Source organism: Felis catus, chromosome B3, assembly GCF_018350175.1.
Source record: "Felis catus isolate Fca126 chromosome B3, F.catus_Fca126_mat1.0, whole genome shotgun sequence".
NCBI lineage: Eukaryota > Metazoa > Chordata > Mammalia > Carnivora > Felidae > Felis > Felis catus.
In genome coordinates, this window is record NC_058373.1 from 5,660,367 (window position 1) to 5,682,727 (window position 22,361).

The following is a 22,361-nucleotide window of genomic DNA, read 5'->3' on the forward strand; positions in this document are numbered from 1 at the left end:
AAGATGAATTCGTCTCAGTGGACAGTGGAATCAAAAGGTCTATTTTTTTTTTTTTTTCTTTAAGTCATCTCCACCCCTGGGACGCCTGGGTGGCTCAGTTGGTTAAGTGTCTGACTCTTGATTTGGGCTCAGGTCATGATCTCACGGTTTGTGGATTTGAGCCCTGAGTCAGGCTCTGCTGACAGTGCAAAGCCTGCTGGAAATTCTCTCTCTCTCTCTCTCTCTGCCCCTCCCCCCAATAAATAAATAAACTTAAAAAAAAAGTAATCTCTACCCCCAGTGTGGGGCTTGAACTCAAGACCCCAACATCATGAGCCCCATGCACCTCCAACTGAGCTGGCCAGGTGCCCCTGAAAGATCTATATATTTTTATTTTTTTAATGTTTATTTATTTTTGAAAGAGAGACAGAGCATGAGCAGGGGAGGAGCAGAGACAGAGGGAGGCACAGAATCCAAAGCAGGCTCCAGGCTCTGAGCTGTCAGCACAGAGCCTGATGGGGCTCGAACCCACGAACCGTGAGATCATGACTGTGCTGAAGTCAGATGCTTAACTGATTGAGCCACCCAGGTGTCCCAAGATTTTCTTTTTCCTTTCTTTAAAAAGATTTTTTTTTATGTTTTTATTTTTAGAGAGAGAGACAGAGTGCAAACAGGGGAGGGGCAGAGAGAGAGGGAGACACAGAATCCAAAGCAGGCTCCAGGCTCCGAGCTGTCAGCACAGAACCTGATGCGGGGCTCAGACTCACAGACCACGAGATTGTGATCTGAGCCAAAGACGGACGCTTAACCCGCTGAGCCGCCAGGCGCCCCTATTTTTAAGGCTTCTGATGCATGCTGCCAGATTGTCCTCTAGAAATGTCACGATTGTTGTATCTTAAAACAACATATTTATATATGAAGACTGCTCTTTTCACTAGAAAACTGTTCTCTTTAGGGGGCCTGGGTGGCTCGGTCAGTTAAGCATTCGACTTCAGCTCAGGTCATGATCTCACGGTCTGTGAGTTCGAGCCCCACGTCAGGCTCTGCGCTGACAGTTCAGAGCCTGGAGCCTGCTTCGGATCCCGTGTCTCCCTCTCTCTCTGCCCCTCCCCCGCTCATGCTCTTTCTCTCTGTCTCAAAAATAAATAAAAACTTTAATTTTTCTGGTTTATAATATTTAATTTTGTCCTACCGTATATGACATTTCATTTTTGTGAAATGACTATGTATTTCTTTAAAAACACTTGTGAGGGGTGCCTGGGGCTCAGTCGGTTGAGCATCCGACTTTGGCTCAGGTTCTGATCTCACCGTTCATGAGTGCGAGCCCATCAGACTTGCTGCTGTCGGTGTGGAGCCCGCTTTGGATCCTCTGTCCTCTCTCTGCCCCTCTTCTGCTTGGGCTCTCTCAAAGATAAATAAAAACATTAAAAAAAAAAAAAAAAAGAATGTCTAATTTTATTTTTAAGTAATCTCTAATCTCCCCACCCAACATGAGGCTCAAACTCACAACCCCGAGATCAAGAGTCGCATGCTCTCCTGACTGAGCCAGCCAGACACCCCCAAAACGACCATTTTCTATGTCACTTTACATAATCTACTTCACTCTTTTTAGTACCTCCATAGTATTCTGTTCTCTGGATACAGACCACTAACGCCTGACATGTGGGTTAATTCTGATTATTCACAAAATACCTCTCATAAGGGGCACTTGGGTGGCTCAGTCAGTTGAGTGTCCAACTCTTGCTTTCGGCCCAGGTCAGGAGCCCAGGGTGGTGGGATAGGAGCCCCCCCTCGGGCTCCACCCTGAGCCTGGAGCCTGCTTAGGATTCTTTCTCTCTCCTGCTCTGCCCCTCCCACCCCCCAAATAAATAAATGGACTTAAAAAAATATACGCTCTAAGCTACAGCTAGACTGTTGCAACATTTATGGGAAAGGAAGTACTAATATTTCTTTTTCTTTTTTCGGTTCGTCTCTGGCCGTGCAGAGCCTGAGCGCGGCACCCAAGGGGCCCGTGCACACCCCCCGGGGGCGAGTGAATAAGCCGGGCGCGCCTGCACCCGCACCCTCGCCAGGACACGCGGCAGGGGACGGGCGGCCGGCCGGGGCCGGTGTGTGTGCAAGGGTGAGGGCTGGGATGGGGCCCCCGGAAGAGCAGGGCAGGGAGGCATGTAGGCACCACACTCAACGGGGGCGAGATGACCCTGACTCATAGGTCCAGGCGTGGAAGGTAACGGCCGGGAAACTCCGGGGCTTTGAATGAGTTCTGACTCACTGACGTCTCACTTCTCGGTTCTCCTCCAGCGTCTCGCTGCACAGTCTCCGGGAAGGGCTTGTGACGTTAATCACTGGGATCCTGAGAAAGAGGAGCACTGCCCAGAGACAGGGGGCCGAGGGGATGATAATGATGGGCCTCATTCATAGAAGAAGTCCAATCAGCCCTTGTTACGTTAATATTTTGAACGCCCCCCCCCCCCCCCAGCGGCTGACTCCGATTGTACCTGCGGGACGTCCCCCTGAGTGATCCGACTGAAAACACCGATCACGCACTTCATAAGCACTCTTCCCCTTCCTTTATTTCTACTCAGGGGCTGTCTTCCATTCCTTTTCAAGATGAAAATGACTCTATTTATTTCTTTTTCTGATTATAAAGGAAATGCTTGCTCATTATAAAAAAAAAAAAAATCAGTTCCAAAAAGCATAAAGAAGAGACTGAAAAACCACTCAGAAGGCCATCCCCAGGGACGCCACTATTGGCATTCTTCTTCTTTTTTTTTTAAGTTTATTTATTTATTTTGAGAGAGAGAGACAATGTGAGTGGGGGAGGGGCAGAGACAGAAGGAGGCAGAGACTCCCGGGCAGACTCTGCACCCTCAGCGCGGAGGAACCCGATGTGGGGCTCGAACCCACGAAGCCGTGAGATCATGACCAGAGCCGAAACCAAGGGTCAGATGCTTAACCGCCTGAGCCACCCAGGCGCCCCAGGTCCCTGCTGGCATTCAAAGCACATCCTTCAGGACGGTGCCTAGGTGTCCCTGCACACCCACGCAGGCTTATCTTTGCCAAGTTCCCAGTCAGTATGGATCTCTGCTGTCCTTTGAGAAGTTTCCATGCACGCCATCACATGGGCACAGCTGGGAGCCTCGCCTCCCTCTCCGGCTGCAGGATCCAGCGGAAAGCCAGGGCAAGACCTCATAAGCCCTTAATGAGCTTAATAAAGGCACCTAAAGATGCCATTACGATTTTAACAATTTAGACCATGAAGAGCTCCACCCCCCCGGCAGCTGGAAGTGAATCCACGTACAGATGCGCGTGGTGAGCCGGGCGGTCGGGTTGGAGTCCGACCAGAGGGTTCTGCAATGGAGTTCTAGACCCGCCTTCGCCCTTTCCTGGCGGCTGGGTCCCTTCGCCTCCAAGCCTGACCTGCCGCCAAATATCCGTGAACCTGAGAGGGCAGAATGCTAGGTACTAAGTACTCTGTGCTCTTTAGAGGTCCTGCTCTAAATCTAAGGCCCGAGAGCAGAAGAGAAAGTGGGATGTCCCAGCCATGGAAGAGAGCAAGCGTTTTAGAGTTTCCCTGGCTGAGACCTAAAGGTAACGCCTGCATCAACAGAGTCCTAGAACAACCCAGAGCCTACGAGAATCTCGGAGATTAGAGTGCTACCGCCCCACACCCCAATGCAGTGAGTCTGAATATACGCACATCTGTAACATGACCCAGTGGAACAACGGGTTTGAGTTGTGAGATGAGGTACCAACGAGGCAGTGCATTTATTTGAAAGTGCTTTGGGAATCTGAAGTGCGTTCATACCCGCAAAGCTGCCTCCACAGAAGTGCGGACGGGAACAGACACCAAGACCTTCATCCCAAGGCGGGCCTCACGGTTGGTGACAGCTACAGGGAGTACCCGACTGTCCACTGCTAGGCCCAGCTCTGGAGACGGTGGAAGGAAAGACAGAGAGGCCCTCCCCTCAGGGGGCGTAGATTCCAGCGGAGAGGCAGACGAGAAAAAGGGAGACAGGGGCGCCCGGGTGGCTCAGTCAGGGTTAAGCACCCAGCTTGGGCTCAGGTCATGATCTCGCGGTCCATGAGTTCGAGCCCTGCATTGGGCTCCTCTGCTATCAGCACGGAGCCTGCTTCAGATCCTCTGTCTCCCTTTCTCTGCCCCTCCCCTGCTTGTGCACACACGCTCTCTCTCTCAAAAATAAAACAAACATTAACAAAATTAAAAAAAAAAAAAGGAGGCCATTTGCAACTACGTGGATGGAACTGGAGGGTATTGTGCTAAGTGAAATTAGTCAGAGAAAGACAAATATCATAGGACTTCACTCATATGAGGACTTTAAGAGACAAAACAGATGAACATAAGGGAAGGGAAGCAAAAATTATATAAAAACAGGGAGGGGGACAAAACATAAGAGATTTTTAAATACAGAGAACAAACAGAGGGTTACTGGAGGGGTTGTGGGAGGGGGGATGGGCTAAATGGGTAAGGGGCATTAAGGAATCTACTCCTGAAATCATTGTTGCACTATATGCTAACTAACTTGGATGTAAATTTAAAAAATAAGTTAAAGAAAATACAAAAAAAAGAAGGGAGATAAATCAGAACAAGAAACTTTGAGAAGGGCGCTTGGGTGGCTCAGTCAGTTGAGCGTCTCACTTTGGCTCAGGTCACGATCTCACGGTTCATGGGCTCGAGCCCCGCGTCAGGCTCTGTGCTGACAGCTCAGAGCCTAGAGCCTGCTTCAGATTCTGTGTCTCCCTCTCTGTCTGCCCCTCTCTCATCGTGTGCTCTCTCTCTCTCTCTCTCTCTCTCTCTCTCAAATAAATAAACATTAAAAAAAGAAAAAAGAAACTCTGAGGGACGGAGGTGAGTCCTCTGAGGGTCAGAAAACAGGATGAGGTTGAAAGTGAGGGACAAGGCAGGGGCTGGTTCAGAGGGTGACAAAGAAGGCCTCTCTAAGGAGGTAACATCTAAGGGCTCAAACCTGAGCGACAAGGACAGCCACGTGGACACCTGGAGCACACTGTGTTCCGGGGCAACAGGACAGCAAGTGCAAAAGCCCTGAGGCAGGAATAAACTCCCGGTCGAGGACCTTTCTTTAAGGTTCTGACCGAGAGCTGCCGCGCAGGGAGGGGGGTGGGCAGCCCGGGGTTGCGGTAGGGGTGAGGCAGAGGGAGACAGGCCCCAGTTTGTGTTACGCTAGGATCACCCACCACCGGGTCTGAAGCTCCGTCTCCTACAGGCAGTGTTGGGGGCCCCAGGGAATTGTTAGGGCTTGCAAGGGCTTTCTCCATGAACCGGCACAACCTTCTGAACATCCTTGCCAGGAAAACCGAGAGGCAGAGAGAAAGACAGGTTGCCTCGGGTTGCGGCTCCATTCTTGGGCTGGCATTCAAGCCCCAGGCTCTACCCCCAGGGCCACCCCACCTAAGGAGGATGGGAGGGGGGCTCACTGAAACCACAGAGCTGGAGGGAGGGCCTGGTGTCTCAAGGCTTCCTGCTTCAGCCAGCCAAACTCCAAGGTTGGGCTCTAAAAAGGAAGTGCTTTGCCCAGCTGGGCCCCGTCCTGCATCACCAGGCCCGGCCCTCAGCCCTCGGCTGGCAGGGGCGGCGGCAGGGGCAGGGGCAGGGGCAGGGGCAGGGGCAGGGGGGAGGGGTCAGCTCCCGGAGCCCAGCCAGCCAAGAGCAACCTGATCGAGCAGGAAACAGGCATTGAGCCAGACAAAGCTTCAGCCGAGCACCTGGAGCCTTTGTTCCCTTTATTCCTGTCGCAGACTTTCCCAGGCACCTGCGGCTGGGCCTCGGGAGCACCTGGGCCCGGAGGGGGCTCCCACGGGATCTGGTTCTCCCACCACAGGGAGTGGTCCGACTAGTGATCCTGAGGGAGGTCTTGCAGGGCAATAACAAAAACAGTGACAATAGCGTCCACTTACAGAGCTCTTACTGCAGGCCGGGTGTCATTTTTCTTACCCCCCCCCCCAACACCATGAGGTACGTACTGTCATCACCCCCATTTTACAGATTCGGCAATGGAGGCACAACAGAGACCAAAGCCACAAGTGTAAGGAAGTGAAAATAGTAGAGGGACGCTGGGGTGGCTCAGTCAGTCGAGTGTCCGGCTTCAGCTCAGGTCATGATCTCACCGCTTGTGAGTTGGAGCCCCGAGTGGGGCTCTGCGCTGACAGCTCGGAGCCCGGAGCCCGTTTCGGATTCCGTGTCTCTGCCTCTCTCTGTCCCTCCCCCGCTCACACTCTGTCTCCCTCTCTCTCTCAAATATAAATAAACACTAAAAAAAAAAAAAAAATAGTAGGGACTTGGAATCAACAAATCCCAGGGCTCACTGGCCTCTATGACCTTGGGCAAGGCATTTACACTTTAGCAAGCCTGTCACCTGCTGTGAGGATGAAATGATCGGAGGCAGGCAAAGCCGCTGGTGCACGCTTCCTAATCCAGACGCGTCTTTCTGTCCTCCCTACTTCCTATAGCTCCGTGACCTGGGCGTGTACTGCTGAGCCTCAGTTTCCTCATCAGAGAAACTAGGTGAATAGTGTTACCTAAGAGGGCTGTTGAAAGCCTGAAGCGCCTCTGGCAGGAACGCCTGATTTTTCAAAACAGCCACACTCCTGGGACCGTCCGAGGAAGACGCCATCGTCCAAAACTTCCCTCTTGCTCTCTACCGAAATAAACAACAACAACAACACAAATAGAAAAAACAGCCTTAGAGCCATTCCCCCTGCAAAACAAAAAGCCAGTATTACGCTGCTGGGCTCAGAAGATTTTCTCAGGAGGAAATCCAGAAGCGACAGCTTAAGCCATAATTCTCTCTAGATCCACACCCTGAACAGACGGCCTCACCCACAGCAGCCGGGACAAGAAGGACAGTTGTAGGTTCATGCAAAGTGTAGGGGAGATCCACCCGAGATTCCACCACCCAGACACACACACACACACACACACACACACCTTCCTCTCCTATAAATCAGCCTGTATTCATCAAGTTCTCGTCTTCAGCAAGGGCACCATGGGCATGTACCGTCCTTGTCCTCAATAACAGGGAATAATCACAAAACGTATGTGCAGTCACTGTCATAAACACACATCAGGGTGGTGGCCCCAGCTCTTCTGAGTGGCCACGTCTGTTTCTCTCATCCACACTTTGGGGCTCAACTGCTCCTCTCTCGTCCAACTCCGCCATTCAGGTAGGAGCTGCCGATTATTCTACGTGTCTGCCTCTGGCCACGGTGGTTGGTGCAAGAAACAGGCATGAGATCCAGAAAAACCAAGCCCTGTTGAAGTTTTTGTCAGGATTTTAAAATCGGAGCTGGAGGGGTGCCTGGGTGGCTCAGTGAGTTGAGCGTCCGACTTCGGCTCTGGTCATGATCTCACGGTTCGTGAGTTCAAGCCCTGGGTCAGGCTCTGCGCTGACAGCGCGGAGCCCGGACGGAGCCTGCTTCGGATTCTGTGTCTCCCTCTCTCTCTGCCCCTCCCCCGCTCACACTCTGTCTCAAAAACGAACAAACATTAACAAAAGAAATAAAATAAAATAAAATAAAATAAAATAAAATAAAATAAAATAGGAGCCAGGGAGGAAAATCCTATTCCTCTTGGACTAGCGAGCGCAAAGGATGTGAATCTGGGCTAGCTGACAGTCATTTTTTGGGTGGAGAAAGCCAGTTTGCAGAAGCAGGGATAAAGACATCAAAGAGAGAAGCCATGATGAGCGGCAGGGCGTCCTGACATAATCCCAGGTTCCTGTTGTCCCTGAAGCAGGCTCAACCCTTCCTGCCTATCCCCTGATGGTGTGGTTCAATGAGCCAATAAATTCCTTTCTGGCCCTTCCAGCTCGAGAGCCCTGCCTAATCCAAACAGCAAGCATCCAGTGGTAATAAACACAACAGTTCAGTAGGACAGATGTCACAGGCGGGACTTGACGATGTGCCAAGTGAAAGTTTTGGGCAATCGTAGCTGTCAAATCAGGGGTGCCTGGCTAGCTCAGTTGCTGGAGTGTGGGACTCTTGATTTTGGCTCAGGTCACAGTTTCGCAGTTTGTGGGACGGAGCCCTGAGTCTTCTTGTCGTGGAGCCTGCTTGGGATCTTCTCTCTCCCTCTCTCTCTGCCCCTCCCCTGCTTGTGCTCTCTTTCTCTCTCTCTCAAAATAAATAAACGTAAAAAAACACAATAAAATGGGGTGCCTGGGCGGCTCAGTCGGTTAAGTGTCTGACTTTGGCTCAGGTCATGATCTCGTGGTTCATGGATTGGAGCCCCTCATCAGGCTCTGTGCTGACGGCTCAGAGCCTGGAGCCTGTTTCGGTTTCTGTGTCCTCCTCTCTCTCTGCCCCTCCCCTGCTCGTGCACATGCATTCTCTCTTTCTCTCTCTCTCTCTCTCAAAATAAATAAATAAACTTAAAAAAATAAAATCTTTTAAAAAAAGCTGTGAAGTCACACAAGATCGCCTCATTCGTTCAAGCGAATACATACTTACCGAGCCCCCACTTGTGCCAGGCATAGTATTAGGCGCTGGGGATATAACCGTATATGGGGCGGACTAGATCCTTTTCCTCACTCTGGAGTAATCAGAGGGGGCTTCCTGGAGCTGGTGAGGCTCCAGGGCCTCACTGAGGCATGGTGAAACCTGGACGGGCTGAGAAGGGCGGGGAGAAAAGCATGAGTAAAGCCACGGAGGCGTAAGACTAGCGGCTACAGCGGGCGCTCACCAGTGTTGGGTGCGTGGATGGGAGACGGACGGAAGTCCCCCGGGGGAGGAGCGGGTCACCGGGCAGGAGAAGAGCTCCTCCCAGAGAAGGTAATGCTGAGGAAGGGAGACCAGACCAGACCAGGGCGGACCTCGCCGCAAAGCAGGGACTTCGCCCGGGTCGCACCACACGATGCCCCCCACCTCCACCCCCGCGTCTCTGTTGTGGTTGCCACACCCACGCTCTCCGTGGCCTCGCCGGTGGGACTCTGCCCAGCGGCCCATCCAGCACCACAGCCACCCGAGGTCATGCCCCAGACACCACCGCCTTCCTGGCTCCTGGGCGAAGCCGCCAGCACAGCACTCCCGCCCAGCCTGTAATTTAACGTGACCTCCTCCCGGCCTGGCCGCTCCCGGCCTTCTGCACCCCAGACGTACCCGCTGCAGGGAATGCCCAAGTGGGAGAAGAGGCCTGGTGCCCACCTGGATCCCCGGGCCCGGGCTTCGCGGAGGGGGCTGCGGGCCGTGTGGCAGACAGTGCGGGGCGGGCTGCGGTCGCCACGGTTGGCTTTGCAGCCGAGGACCGGGGAGACCACGCCCCCTGGTGGCCAGGAGCCACCCCGCACCTTGGTCTTCCCGCGACCTCTACAGTTTGCGCCCTCCCTTCGAAGTCGGTGTTTTTCGTTGTTTTGTTTCAAGAAATACCTTTCTGAAAAGCTGACAACCCGAATAAATCCTTTAAGTTGGACGGGTCGCCATGTCAAGGAATCTCATAGTAAGAAGCTGTCTTAGATTTTTCCTGGGTTGTCTGGAAAAAAGCTGCCTTAGATTTCGCCAAGCCATAGCAAAATGTTCTGATTCTAATTTCTTGTGCACTGATCTGCTATGGCAGGGTGATGTGATGGCTGGCAATTGTCGTTCCCGCTATCGGCCAGGTCTGTGAAGAATCTTCCCAGGTGCATGTGTCCCATGAGGCTATGGGACACGCCTCCCAATTTTTTTTTTTTTTGGTAATTCTGACAGCCCTCTCGGGGCAAATAGATGCCTGGTCTGTTCTTAACAAAGAGCCCCTCTCTACATGTTCCTCGGCTCTGACCCTCAGCTTTCCCCTCCACAGTGTTGGTTCACAGTGGGGGTGAATCTCGGACTGTCAGTAATGGTAACTTATTCACAAGCATTTTTGTCTGTGTTACGTAACGCCCCGTAGTAGGTCTTAGTTCTTATTGGTGGTGGTGGTGGTGTGGTTTGTGGAGGAGGGGGATGGTGATTCACAAAAACTAGAAGACAGACCTTGGTCTCAGGGGCCTGTATCCAGGGTAGACATAACATACACACATGACACAACCTGCAAACAATCACAAATGAACAGCAGGGGACAAACTAAATATACGTGTGCTGACAGCAGTGATCGGAGTGCTATGACGCTGGTGGCGGGACGCTTGCCGGAAATACGGCTCGAGGGGAGTCTGGACGATTGCCACGCCCACAGACTGAGCCCTTCTGGGGGCTAGAAGGATGCCAAGGAAGAGGCCAGCATCTACCCAACTTTGGAGATACAGCCATCACGCCCCCAAGGCATGGTGGCGCTCTTGGCACCTGCTTTCTGTTCTGTCCTTGCGGAAGACCCTGCATTCCCACCCACCTCCCTGCTCCTGTCGGGCTGCGACGTGATCACACAGGAACCCCACCAGGGATCACACTGGCCCACTTACCCACCTCTTACTGCCCCTAGCTGTGGGCATCAGAATGTCCGTTGGCAGTATGACCTCAATGAGGGTTTCTTGGTTATGCCTTTGTTCTGGCCTTGACTCCACCTTAGAAGGGAACAAACCAAGTCCTTTGGATCCCCAGGGCCATGAAGGCTCCCATCCTCAGAAGCCAGGTATCCTGGCTCTCGCCTGCCTGACACCTGGGCAGAACTGATGCAGGCCTACACATGGATAGGGCTTCACGAGTGGCTACCAGCTACTCTGAATATTCTGGAAGTTTGTCCCAGTCATTGGTGTTCAGTACAGAGGGCACGGATTTTGAAATGCAGCATATGAAGCGGTGTAGTCCGAGGGCACGAGCCATCCGTCTTTAACCGCATCTCAGACTAGGAAGGTCATGAGTGAGGAATGTTGGATGGGAGGATGAAGGGATTCCACCGGGCCTGTCCATTCTTCACGAGCAATTTTTCAAAAGACAAACAGAATCCTAATTTCTTCACTTGCCACACAATTTGGGAATACTCAGGAACCAGGAGGTTGCCCCGTGAATAAGAAATGCAAATAAAGGCAATCCAAGAAACCAAACAGCAAGCTAGGACATCGGGTCAAGCAAGACCAAGGCAGCCCTCTCACCACCTCAAGGTCCAACTCCTTAGGGCATTCCCTACAATTTGGATTCCAACAGGACTTTCAACCACTCAAGATACAGCCCCTCTCATGACCACACGGGTTAGATACTACCTTAGGCACTTACCCACCCACTGATTTGGGAATAGGCTCACGGCCCGTTCTCCGGGAGAATTCTTCTGTCAGCAATGAGCTCAGCTTTTGGATCCGTACCTGCTTGGGTTTGGCTAGTCACTGGGTGACCCAATGAGATTCCATGATCTGGCTTCTGGCCAGAATACCTTTGCTCCTGGGCTTCAGGTGGGAGGCAGGGGCATCATTTGGGATATCGCGGGTTCTGGGTAACAAAAACTCTCCTCAAACGGGCTTAATCAGTGAGGACATTGATCGTGTCACTCACCAGGAAGTCCCACAGGAGGCTGGGCCCCAGGTCAGTTGATGTGGCATCTTGGTGAGGACATCAAGACCCTAGTTCATGCGTTCCTTTATCCACTCTTTCGCCACCACAGGAGATCGTGCTATTTTGCCCTTCACGCAGGAGAATGCCTGTCTCCCCACAACCTTATGAACAGAATGTGTTGTCAAACATTTGGATTTTTGCCAATCTGATAGGTAAAAAGGTAGTATCATGGTGTTACTTCGATTCTAATTGCTCTTATGAGTGAAGCTGGGCATTTTTTCACATGCTTGAGGGTTACTTTTTCCTTTCTCCGTGAATGGTGTCTTCACCTACTTTGTTCACTTTTCATCTGGGCTGTAGGTAGGTTCCTTCTATCTCTCTGCTCTGGCCAGAACCAAGATGGCAGCAGGTGGTTCCAGACACCGGAGGCTTGCTTCCTGGGGGTAGCTAACCTAGTCCCGCTTCCCAACCCAACGTCCTCTTCATTTCCTGTTTCTTCTATAGGCAAGAAGAGCCAAAAACTCACCTTCCCAGTCTGCCTTGCAGCTAGAAGTGGCCAGGTGACAGTCCTGTCCCAATGGGATGAAAGTGAAAGAAAGCCAGGGCATTTCTGGGAAATCGTTGATTAGAAAAGGGACAGGGTTCAGTCCCTGACAAAGTTCCTTTCTTCCCAGGCCTCAACATGGACATAACGGCTGGAGTGGCAGCCTTTTAAACACCATTAATGAAAGAAAAAGAGAATCACAGAGATGTTGATCCTAATATTATTTGAGACACCAATGCCAGGAACCACCTACCTCCAGACTTTTATACTGAGCTCGTTAAATATCTTCACTCTTAAACCGTTATTTGTCAGTGTGTGTGTGTGTGTGTGTGTGTGTGTGTGTGCGCACGTGCGTGTGAGTGTGTATGGGGGGTGGTTCCGTTACCTGCTGATAAAAACATTTCTAACTGATATACTATGGCCTTCTCTTAGGAGGGAGAAAACTTCCCAGTCCTCCCTGGACTTCTCAGGATATTTGTCAGACTGGGTCATATGCCTTTGCCTGAACCAACTGCCCTCAAGGGGAACAGAATTCCCCTCAGGCCAATGGGGTGACTCTTGAGGTATGGGGGTCAACCTTCCCTGAGACAAATGGATGCAAGGAAGAAAAGTGCTCGGTGTAGGGGGGAGATGTGGTACTTGTAGAAAGGAAGAGGTGAGGGGCGCCTGAGTGGCTCCGTTGGTTGAGCATCTGACTCTTGAATTAGGCTCAGGTCATGATCCCAGGGATTGAGCCCCACATCGGGCTCCACACTGTGCATGAAACCTGCTTAAGGGCCCCTCTCCCCCACTTGCACTCTCTCTGTATATAACATTTTAAAAGGTGGGGGGCGCCTGCGTGGCTCAGTCGGTTGAGCGTCCAACTCTGGGTCTTGGCTCAGGTCAGGATCTCACAAATCGTGAGTCCCAGCCCTGCGTAGGGCTCCGCGCTAACAGTGTGGATCCTGCTTGGGAGTCTCTGTCTCCCTCTGTCTCTTCCTCTCCCCTGCTTACACTCTATCTCTCTGTCTCAAAAATAAATAAATAAACATTAAAAAAAAATAATGAAACAATAAAATAAACTAATAACAAAATAAGATAAAGAAAGGAAGAGGTGAGAAATGGCTGCTGGGGAGACAGCCAGCAGGGAGCCCCGCAGTGACCGAGTGCCCTACCTGTGGGCCAACAAGGTCATCAAAACCACTAATGGACGGTGACAAGAGCTACTCCTCTCTCGATTGGGTCCAAGGAATAGGTTTTTTCCCTTTAAGATAGAAACAAACTTGCTTTAATGAATGAATAGATGACACTAGAGTATCAACTCCATGAGGGCAGGCGTGTATTTTTCTTGCTTTCCACTTCATCCCTAATCCTTAGCGATTGATAAGGAACCTTGAACAGGACAGAAATTTTCCACACAGACCTACAGACCTGCCTCCCGTTTGACAGTGATCCCCTGGTTTTGTGGTCACGGTAACTCAGTCTGCTACCATCTGACCTAACTGTGCTAACGGCTGCTCCATATTTCCCCATCTCGACTCCAGGGTCACAGCCGACCCTCATCTGGAGCTGGTGAACCCATTCTGATTCCCAGGAGTCATCGCTTTCTTTCCAGGGCGTCCATACCCCCCCCCCCCCACCACGCCTTTATCCTTGTTCAGCTCTCTGGCCCAATGTCTGAAGTCTCCACGTCCTTCCCCTTCAAAAAAACGAGAATGGCCTTTTGACCCTCGTCCACCTTCCAGCTTGTTTCCACCGCAAGTTTCCAAAGACCACGGGCAGCGACTCAGCATCTACTTCTCAGCAGCTGGGATATAATTAGTCCAGACCAAAGGACTTTATTTTAAGTAGCCAGGAGCTCATTTGCACACTCGCAAGCCACCTTGCACGGGCTCAGAGCTGGCTTCTCCCTGTCACGCGTGCGCTCTTCTCTGCCACGTCCGAGGGGCACAGGGCCAGCGACCCGGAGCACTTCCGTCTTCCCCTGTGGCCCCGGCCAGCGTCCCTCCCTCAGCTCCTGTGGCAGCTGGCTCCCTCTTTCTTTCCTCCTCTGGCTCTGAAAGGAGCTCAGGGTTCCTTTTGATCGTCCCCTTTGGCAGTGTTCTATTACAGTTCTTTATTTCCCCCGTTCTAAAAAGTAATATAAGCTCATGAGAGAAAATGTAGAAAATCCAACCAAGTAAGAAGATGAAGTGAGAAAAATAACTTTCTGCCCCATTGCCTACGCTCAAGCCTGGTTAACGTGTCAGAAGCCACTCTGACGGGTTTACTTAACAGTGCCTCCTTTTTAGAATTTCCTAACACAACTAAGGGTGCGAGAAGAGAGCAAAAGAAGAGAGAAACGGAGAACTGCAAAAACAACCATAAAACAAGTAACAAAATGGCATTAAATACATCACTATAGAATTTCCTTATTTAAAAAAAAATGTTTTTAATGTCTATTTATTTTTGAGAGAGAGACAGAGTGCAAGTGGGGGAGGGGCAGAGAGAGGGGGAGACACAGAATCGGAAGTCAGCGCACAGTGGGGCGCCTGGGTGGCTCAGTCGGTTAAGTGCCCGACTTCAGCTCAGGTCACTATCTCACGGTCTGTGAGTTCAAGCCCCGCGTCGGGCTCTGTGCTGACGGCTCAGAGCCTGGAGCCTGCTTCAGATTCTGTGTCTCCCTCTCTCTCTCTGCCCCTCCCCCGTTCATGCTCTGTCTCTCTCTGTCTCAAAAATAAATAAACGTTAAAAAAAATTTAAAAAAAAAAAAAAAGAAGTCAGCACACAGCTGTCAGCACAGAGCCCGACGCGGGGCTCGAACTCACGGACCGCGAGATCGTGACCTGAGCCGAAGTCGGACGCTTAACCGACTAAGCCTACCAGGCGTCCCTAGAATTTCCTCTTAAATCTGAGCTCTAATGGTTCACATTTTCTGGAGCCTTCAAGAAAACAATTGAGTCAGTGCGAAGGTGCACAAGGACTTAATTCACAGCACAAGAGGTGTGCTCCCTAGGAAGCCAGCATGAACAGGTAGAGGGGTGTGGGGACAAGGACGTTCCCAGAAGCAGCTTGTGCAAGCACAGAAAAGGTTTGAATGGACATGACCCTATTATTATGAAACTTCATTACGGGTGTTCTTTGGGGAGGAGGCAATGGAACTGTGGAAAGAGAGGAAAGTTTTCACTTTTTTTTTTTTTACTGTACACACTTAGAGAAAGAGAATGATTTTTTACAGAGATTCTTCCATTAATTTCTCCATTTCTGAAGTTTCTACATTTTCTACAGGAAACGTGTGTTATTAAAATTTTTTTAACGTTTATTTATTTTTGAGAGAAAGAGAGAGACAGAGCATGAACAGCAGAGGGGCAGAGAGAGAGGGAGACACAGAATCCAAGGCAGACTCCAGGCTCTGAGCCATCAGCACAGAGCCCGACGCGGGGCTTGAACCCACAAACCGCGAGATCGTGACCTGAGCTCAAGTCGGTCGCTCAACGGCCTGAGCCACCCAGGTGCCCCTTGTGTGTTACTTTTATAATCACAAAAATGTTAACATATGTGTTATGGGATAAATTGTGTGCCCCCAAAATTCATATGTTGAAATTCTAACCCCCAATACCTCAATGTGACTGTATTTGGAGACGGGGTTTTTAAAGAGGTGATTCGATTAACCTGAGGACATTAGGGTCTGTGCTAATCCAGTATGTCTGATGTCCTTATAAGAGGAGATTAGGACACACAGACACCCAGAAAGAAGACAACCATGTGCAAGCTAAGAAGGACCCTGTGGACACCTTGATCTTGGACTTCCGGAGCCCAGAACTGTAAGGAAATAAATGCCTGCTGTTTAAACCACCCAATCTACGGTTCTTTGTTAGGCAGCCTGGCAAACTAAAACACCATGTAATTAAAAAGACACAGGCAAGCAGATACAAGCTCTTGGTATTTCAAGTTTTCACACTGAAACTTTTTGCTGGCCACGAGAAACCCAGGGGTTCGGGAAGGAATTTGTAACCCCCCTCCCCTGCTCTTTGCAGCTAGAACTTGAGCGCCAGCCTGTGGGGCAGGGGGTGAGCAGAGGATACGGGCCAAGGCCAGGCCTCTCTGCCCTAAGCTGCCACCAGCCACCGCTTACACGAGGGAAGAAAGAGGGGGAGGAGTCAGAAGGGGTGGTTCTTGGCCAGAAACGTCTGCAAGGGAGCAGACAGTGCAGTGTCCAATCGGGTGGCCATGCGGGCCCAGCACGTGCTCTAGGTGGGTCCCTGGCCCTTTTGCAAACGGAGTGAAAATAAGCAACCTCTCCCTGCAAAGATGCACACGCATGGATTTCGCACGCTCCTCAGGGCTTTGTGTCCTGGCCACTCCCAACATTTGTGGACCCTAAATTAAAAACCTCTGCTCCAGTGGAAAACGTAAAAAATTAATTTACGGGACTGTGTCGGTAGGACTCTTGCAGGGCAAACACGGCGCCCCCAGTAAGAGAGAAGACCGAATGGAAGGTAAAAGGACAGTCAGATATAACCTGGGAAGAAGCCAGGAACCTGCACAAACATTTCCACGAAGCAGAAGGGTGAAGGCTCCACGGGGCAATAAATGGGACTTTGCTGAGAGCAGAGGCCAGACGGAGGAGCTGAAGCATCTCGTTGGGGCGACTGGGTGGCTCAGTCGGTTGGGCACCTGACTCTTGGTTTAGGCTCGGGTGGTGACCTCAGGGTTTGAGTTCAGGGCTCTGTGCTGACAGTGCTGAGGCTGCTTGGGATTCTCTCTCTCTCTCCCTCTATCCCTCCTATGCTCTCTTCTCTCTCTCCAGATAGATAAATAAACTTAAAAAAAAAACAAACCTTGTTGCATAATCGTGCCCAGGAGGGTCAGCCCCAACCAATTGGTGTGGCCTCAGAACTGTTTCTTCCTGAGCAGAGGCTCATCAGAGGGCAGAAAGATAGGTGGAACCGAGTGTTGGGTGCAGATGAACTTGGCCCGTATGACAAGAAAGTGAACATATGAACCTAAAGCACCAGGGTTTAGGGGGACCCGTTCAGGGACTCTTCTCTGCAGTTGGGGTCAGGCTTGGGGGTATTTGCCCACTCTCTCCTACACTCTGTTTTTTTTTTTTTTTATGTTTATTTATTTATTGAGAGAGAGAGAGAAGGAGCAGGGAAGGGGCAGAGAGAGAGGGAGACACCGAATCGGAAGCAGGCTCCAGGCTCCGAGCCGTCAGCACAGAGCCGACATGGGGCTCGAACCCACAGACCGTGAGATCATGACCTGAGCTGAAGTTTGGACGCTTAACAGACTGAGCCGCCCAGGCGCCCCTCTCCTACACTCTTTGAACACCAGACAATAAAGTGGCAGAGAATGAAAACTTCTTGGCTGTACATTGAATTACTGGAAACAATAACTTGCAAGAATGGTCATTGCAGGGCTATTTACAATAGCGAAACATTGTCCTTGCATTGGGACTGCTGAAATGAATTACGATGTGTTGTTTCAGAGACTATAGAGGCTCCGGGCTGGCTCAGCCGGTAGAGCACACAACTCTTGATCTCAGGGTTGTGAGTTCAAGCCTCACGTTGGGCATAGAGTCTACTTAAAAAAATAAATAAATAAATTAGATGCTGGTTGTAGAAGATGGTGCAAACACCTCTTTCCCCTCCCAGTTCGAGCTTTGGGGTCATTGTTCCTTTGAACTCTTCAAAGCGGACCTAACCTTGAGTGTGGGATGCGGGTCGCCGTGCCAGCCCTTCCTGGCACTCACTGAAGGATGAGATGGCCACCCAGTTTTCACTCCACGTGGGTTCAAATCCCAGCGGGACCATCTACCGGGCAAGTTCTTTTTAGCTTCTCTTACCTTCAGTTTCTCTTGTGTCAAGCAGAGGTTAGCTATAGCAGGTGGAATTTTTCAAGGGAGCGGAGCCCTATAGTGATGGCAGCATGGAGTGGTGGTTAGGAGACCAGATTCCGGACCCACGCTTGGCTGCGCTCGGTGGTTCAGACCCCAGCTCAGACATTTTCTTTCCGTGTTTAATTTTTCTCATCTGTAAAGTGAGGATAACAAAAGCATGGTTATGGGGCGCCCGGGGGGGCGGGGCTCAGTCGGTTAGGCGTCTGACTCTTGATTTCAGCTCGGGTCATGATCTTACAGTTTGTGGGTTTGAGTCCCGTGTTGTGCTGACCCTGCTTGGGATTCTCTCTCTCTCTCTCTCTCTCTCTCTCTGCCCCTCCCCTGCTGAAGCATGGGCAAACAAGCTCTCTCTCTCTCTCTCTCTCAAAATAAACATTAAAAAAAACCCCAAAAGCATATTGAATTAATATATCTAAAGTGCTTATATTTACCTTATTTTTTAAATTTTTATTCAAATTCTAGTTAACATACAGTGCAACATTGTTTTCAGTCCTTTTTCTTCAATGTTTATATTTGAGGGAGAGAGAGAGAGAGAGAGAGAGAACAAGTGGGGGAGGGGCAGAGAGAGGGGGACAGAAGATCGGAAGCGGGTTCTGTGCTGACGGCAGAGAGCCCGATGCGGGGCTGGAACTCACAGACCGTGAGATCATGACCTGAGCTGAAGTCGGATGCTCAACTGACTGAACCACCCAGGCTCCCCTAAAGTGCTTACATTTAGAATTAATGTGTCTAAACTACTCTAATAGAATTGCCATCAGGCACATGTACCTAGAGTGCATCTGAAATGTGGCTCATCCAAACTGAGGTGTACATTAACTGTAAATTCACGGCAGATTGTGAAGTCTTAATATGGAAGGAGAATGTAAAGTATCTCACCAATAATTATATGGGTTACATGTTGAAATGAAAATTTGCATCTGTTAGGTTAAATAGAATATATTTTATAATTAATTTCACTACATATGTATATTTTTTACTTTACTTAATAGTTTTTATTTTATTTATTTATTTTGCAACAGAAAATCCCAAGCAGGCTCTGCACTGTCAGCACAGAGCCCGACGCGGGGCTTGAACTCACCAACCCCGAGATCATGACCTGAACCGAAGTCAAGAGTCAGACGCTCAACCGACTGAGCCACCCAGGTGGCCCTATTTTTTTTACTTTTTAAAATGCAGGAGTTACTCATTTCTCCCTGGACTATCTCCCATGTTACATTAGGTATACATGTAATGCACTTGTGTTTGTTGGTATCTTCCTTCCTTCTTCTTCTTTCTCTTCTTCTCCTCCTCCTCCTCCCCCTCCTCCCCCTCCATCGTTAATTTGGGAGACAGCATACACGAGTGTGTGTGGGGGGGAGCAGAGAGAGAGAGAGAGAGAGAGAGAGAGAGAGAGAGACAGGATCTCAAGCCGGTTCCATGCTCGGTGCTTAGCACGGAGCCTGAGGTGGGGCTGAATCCCACCACTCTGGGATCATGACCTGAGCCGAAATCAAGAGTCGGCCACTCGACCAACTGAGCACCCAGGCACCATTCTGTTTTTTAATATCTGTATTTTAATAAATATTCTGTACTTTAATAAGCAAATAAAATACAGCGCAGCTCCTAGAATATTCACAATTACGTATGTGGCTGGCACTGTGTGTTTACTAGAGGGTGCTGGCATGTAGGAAGAGTAACTAACTACTATCAGCATCGAGTGCCTGGCACACGAGAAGTGCTTATCTGGTGGCAGTTTTTGTCCCGAAGGCTCCTGGCTGTGCCCTCTCTGGGCTCTGCACGCAGATCAATGCCTAGAAAGCATCGTCTGTTTCCCCGCCTGCCTTGTCATTCTTATTCACCCACAGTAAGAGCTCCTGGCCTTGCCTTTCGTCTTCCCCAGCTCCGAGGCCTCCCTAGACGCATCACACACATGTGCACCTACGCGTACACGCACGCGCGCACACACACACACGCAGGGTTTCTGTGCAGAGGCGAAGTTTCTCAACATCCAGTCCTCCAACCCCTCCCGTCTCCCGGTGGCTCTGGACCCCAAGCACCTCCGTTCCACTGAGGTCACCATACCTCGGCTTGGCGAGCGGTCCTCGCTGTCATCCTCCATCTTCTCCTCGGGCCCGCACATCTGAGGCTTGATCTACGTGGCGCTCAGGCAGACGGAGCGGCGCGGGAAGGGGCTGTCGGCAGGCTGCCAAGAGGCTGCCCAAAGCGGCCCTTACGCTGACAAATTCACTCCTGGGACCCCGGGGTCTAGCCTCAGCCTGGCAGCTGGTGGAGAGGAGCTCTGAGTCTCAGCTGCGGGCTTGGACTCCTCAATTTCTCAGGAGACCAGCGTATACAGCAGATGGCATGTTTTCGATGCATTTAGCAGGGTGAGAACAGTTTTGTTTAGGAAAACATCTTGATGAGCCGCTTTGGTCGAGGAAGGGGAGGGCGGTGCCCGGGACATGGTTGAAGGGACGTGGTTAAATAAATACACGAGGGACTCAACGGCTTTACCAGCGTCATAACGGGAGCTTAGGGAAAAGGGACCCCAAGGAGAGAGAAGACAGGGAAGGTCGGAGAAATGAAATGAAGTGGGTGGGGGCACAAAACAAGATGGCAGGAGCCACAGCCTGGCATGAATTCCAGTGAGAAATTTCCAGTGGCAGGGACACCGAAGGACAGATGGACTTCCTTATTTGTTTACTTTTCAGCAGGCTCCACACCCAATGTGGAGACTGAGCTCGGGACGCTGAGCTCAAGAGTCACATGCTTATCGACCGAGCCAGCTGGGAATCCCCAAAGGATTTTTTTTGTTTGTTTAATTGGGGTAGGGGTACCTGGGTGGCTCAATCGGTTAAGCATCCGGCTCTTAGTTTCCACTCAGGTCGTGATCTCATGGTTCATAGGTTCGAGCCCCAAGTTGGCTGGGGATTCTCTCTCTCTCTTTCTCTTTCTCTATCCCTCCCCTGCTCAGGCTCTCTCTCTCTCCCTCTCCTAAATAAACTTCAGAAAATTGTGGTAAAATACACATAACAAAATTTACCATCTTAATCATTTCTAGGTGTGTACTGCAGGGACCTTAGGTACATTCTCCTTATTGTGTATCCATTACCACCATCCTTCTCTAGAACTTTCTTCATCTCCCAAATTGAAACTCTGTATGCATTAAACACTAACTCCTCATTTTCTCCCCCCCCCCACCCCCACCCCAGCTGCTGACAACTACCGTTCTACTTTCTGTCTCTATGAATTTGACAACTCTGGGCACGTCATGTAAGTGGAATCATACGGTATGTGTCCCTTGGTATCTGGTTCATTTCACTTAGCATAATGTCCTGAAGGTTCATCTATATTGTAGCAGATGCCCACGTTGCCTTCCCTTTTGAGGCTGAATAATATTCCATCGTATGTTTATACCGCCTTCTGTGTATCCGTTCATCCGTTGGTAGACACTGGATGCTTCCACCTTTCGGCTATTGGGAACAATGCTACTGTGAACAGTGTCCGAACATCTCTTTGAAACCCTGCTTCAACTCTTTTAGGTATTCAGCCAAAAGTGCAACTGCTCAATCATATGATAATTCACCGTTTTACATTCCCACCAACAGGACACGAAGACTCTAGTTTCTGTACATCCTTGCCAACATTTGTTATTTTCTGATTTTTGTCTTCCTCTTTTTTTTTGGTAATTTTCTTTTTTATTTTAAGTTTACTTATTTTGAGAGAGAGAAAGAGAGAGAGAAAGAGCAAGTGTGAGCAGGGGCAGGGAGGGGCAGAGAGAGAATGAGAGAGAATCCCAAGAAGGCACCATCAGCTCAGAGCCCGACGTGGGACTTGAACTCATGAACCTTGAGATCATGACCTGAGCTGAAATCAAGAGCTGGACGAATGGGGCGCCTGGGTGGCGCAGTCGGTTAAGCGTCTGACTTCAGCCAGGTCACGATCTCGCGGTCAGTGAGTTCAAGCCCCGCGTCAGGCTCTGGGCGGATGGCTCAGAGTCTGGAGCCTGTTTCTGATTCTGTGTCTCCCTCTCTCTCTGCCCCTCCCCCGTTCATGCTCTGTCTCTCTCTGTCCCAAAAATAAATAAACGTTGAAAAAAAAAAAAGAGCTGGACGATTAACCGACTGAGCCCCCCCAGGTGCCCCTGTCTTCTTCTTCTAATTGTAGCCACTCTAATGACTGTGAAGTGCTATCTCACGGTGGCATTTCCCCAGGGACTATTTACGTTGATCGACTTTTTCTTTGCTTGTTAGCCACTTATAGATCATCTTTAAAGGGTGAAGGGGAGCGGGAGGTACAGGCTTCCACTTACAGGATGAGTTGGTCACGGGAGGGAAGATACAGCACAGGGAATACTGTCAGTGGTATTGTAGCAGTGCTGTGTGGGGACGGGTGACAGCTACACTTGTGGTGAGCATGACATCATGTACGGAGCCACTGAATCACTATGTCGTACACCTGAAACTAATGTAATATTGTTATGTTGTGTGTCTATCCTTCAATTTCAACAAGGAACAAAAATCGTCTTTGGAGAACTGTCTATTCAAGTCCTTTGCACATTTTTTA

At 50.4% G+C, this 22,361-nt stretch overlaps 1 long non-coding RNA gene across 3 annotated transcripts; it reads right to left on the reverse strand.

The window, feature by feature from the left end:
• Nucleotides 1-1,437: 1,437 nt before the first annotated feature.
• Nucleotides 1,438-20,687, reverse strand: LOC102899539. 3 transcript variants are annotated; one of them, XR_002742771.2, is made up of 6 exons: nucleotides 19,878-20,687; nucleotides 17,763-17,949; nucleotides 8,467-8,625; nucleotides 6,538-6,656; nucleotides 2,478-2,580; nucleotides 1,438-2,348 (listed from the first exon to the last, which is right to left on the reverse strand). It is a non-coding gene; the product is annotated as an uncharacterized LOC102899539 (long non-coding RNA). The 3 variants fall into 3 exon arrangements; XR_002742768.2 differs by lacking the exons at nucleotides 17,763-17,949; nucleotides 19,878-20,687 and adding an exon at nucleotides 9,115-12,704; XR_002742769.2 differs by lacking the exons at nucleotides 2,478-2,580; nucleotides 17,763-17,949; nucleotides 19,878-20,687 and adding an exon at nucleotides 9,115-12,704.
• Nucleotides 20,688-22,361: the final 1,674 nt, after the last annotated feature.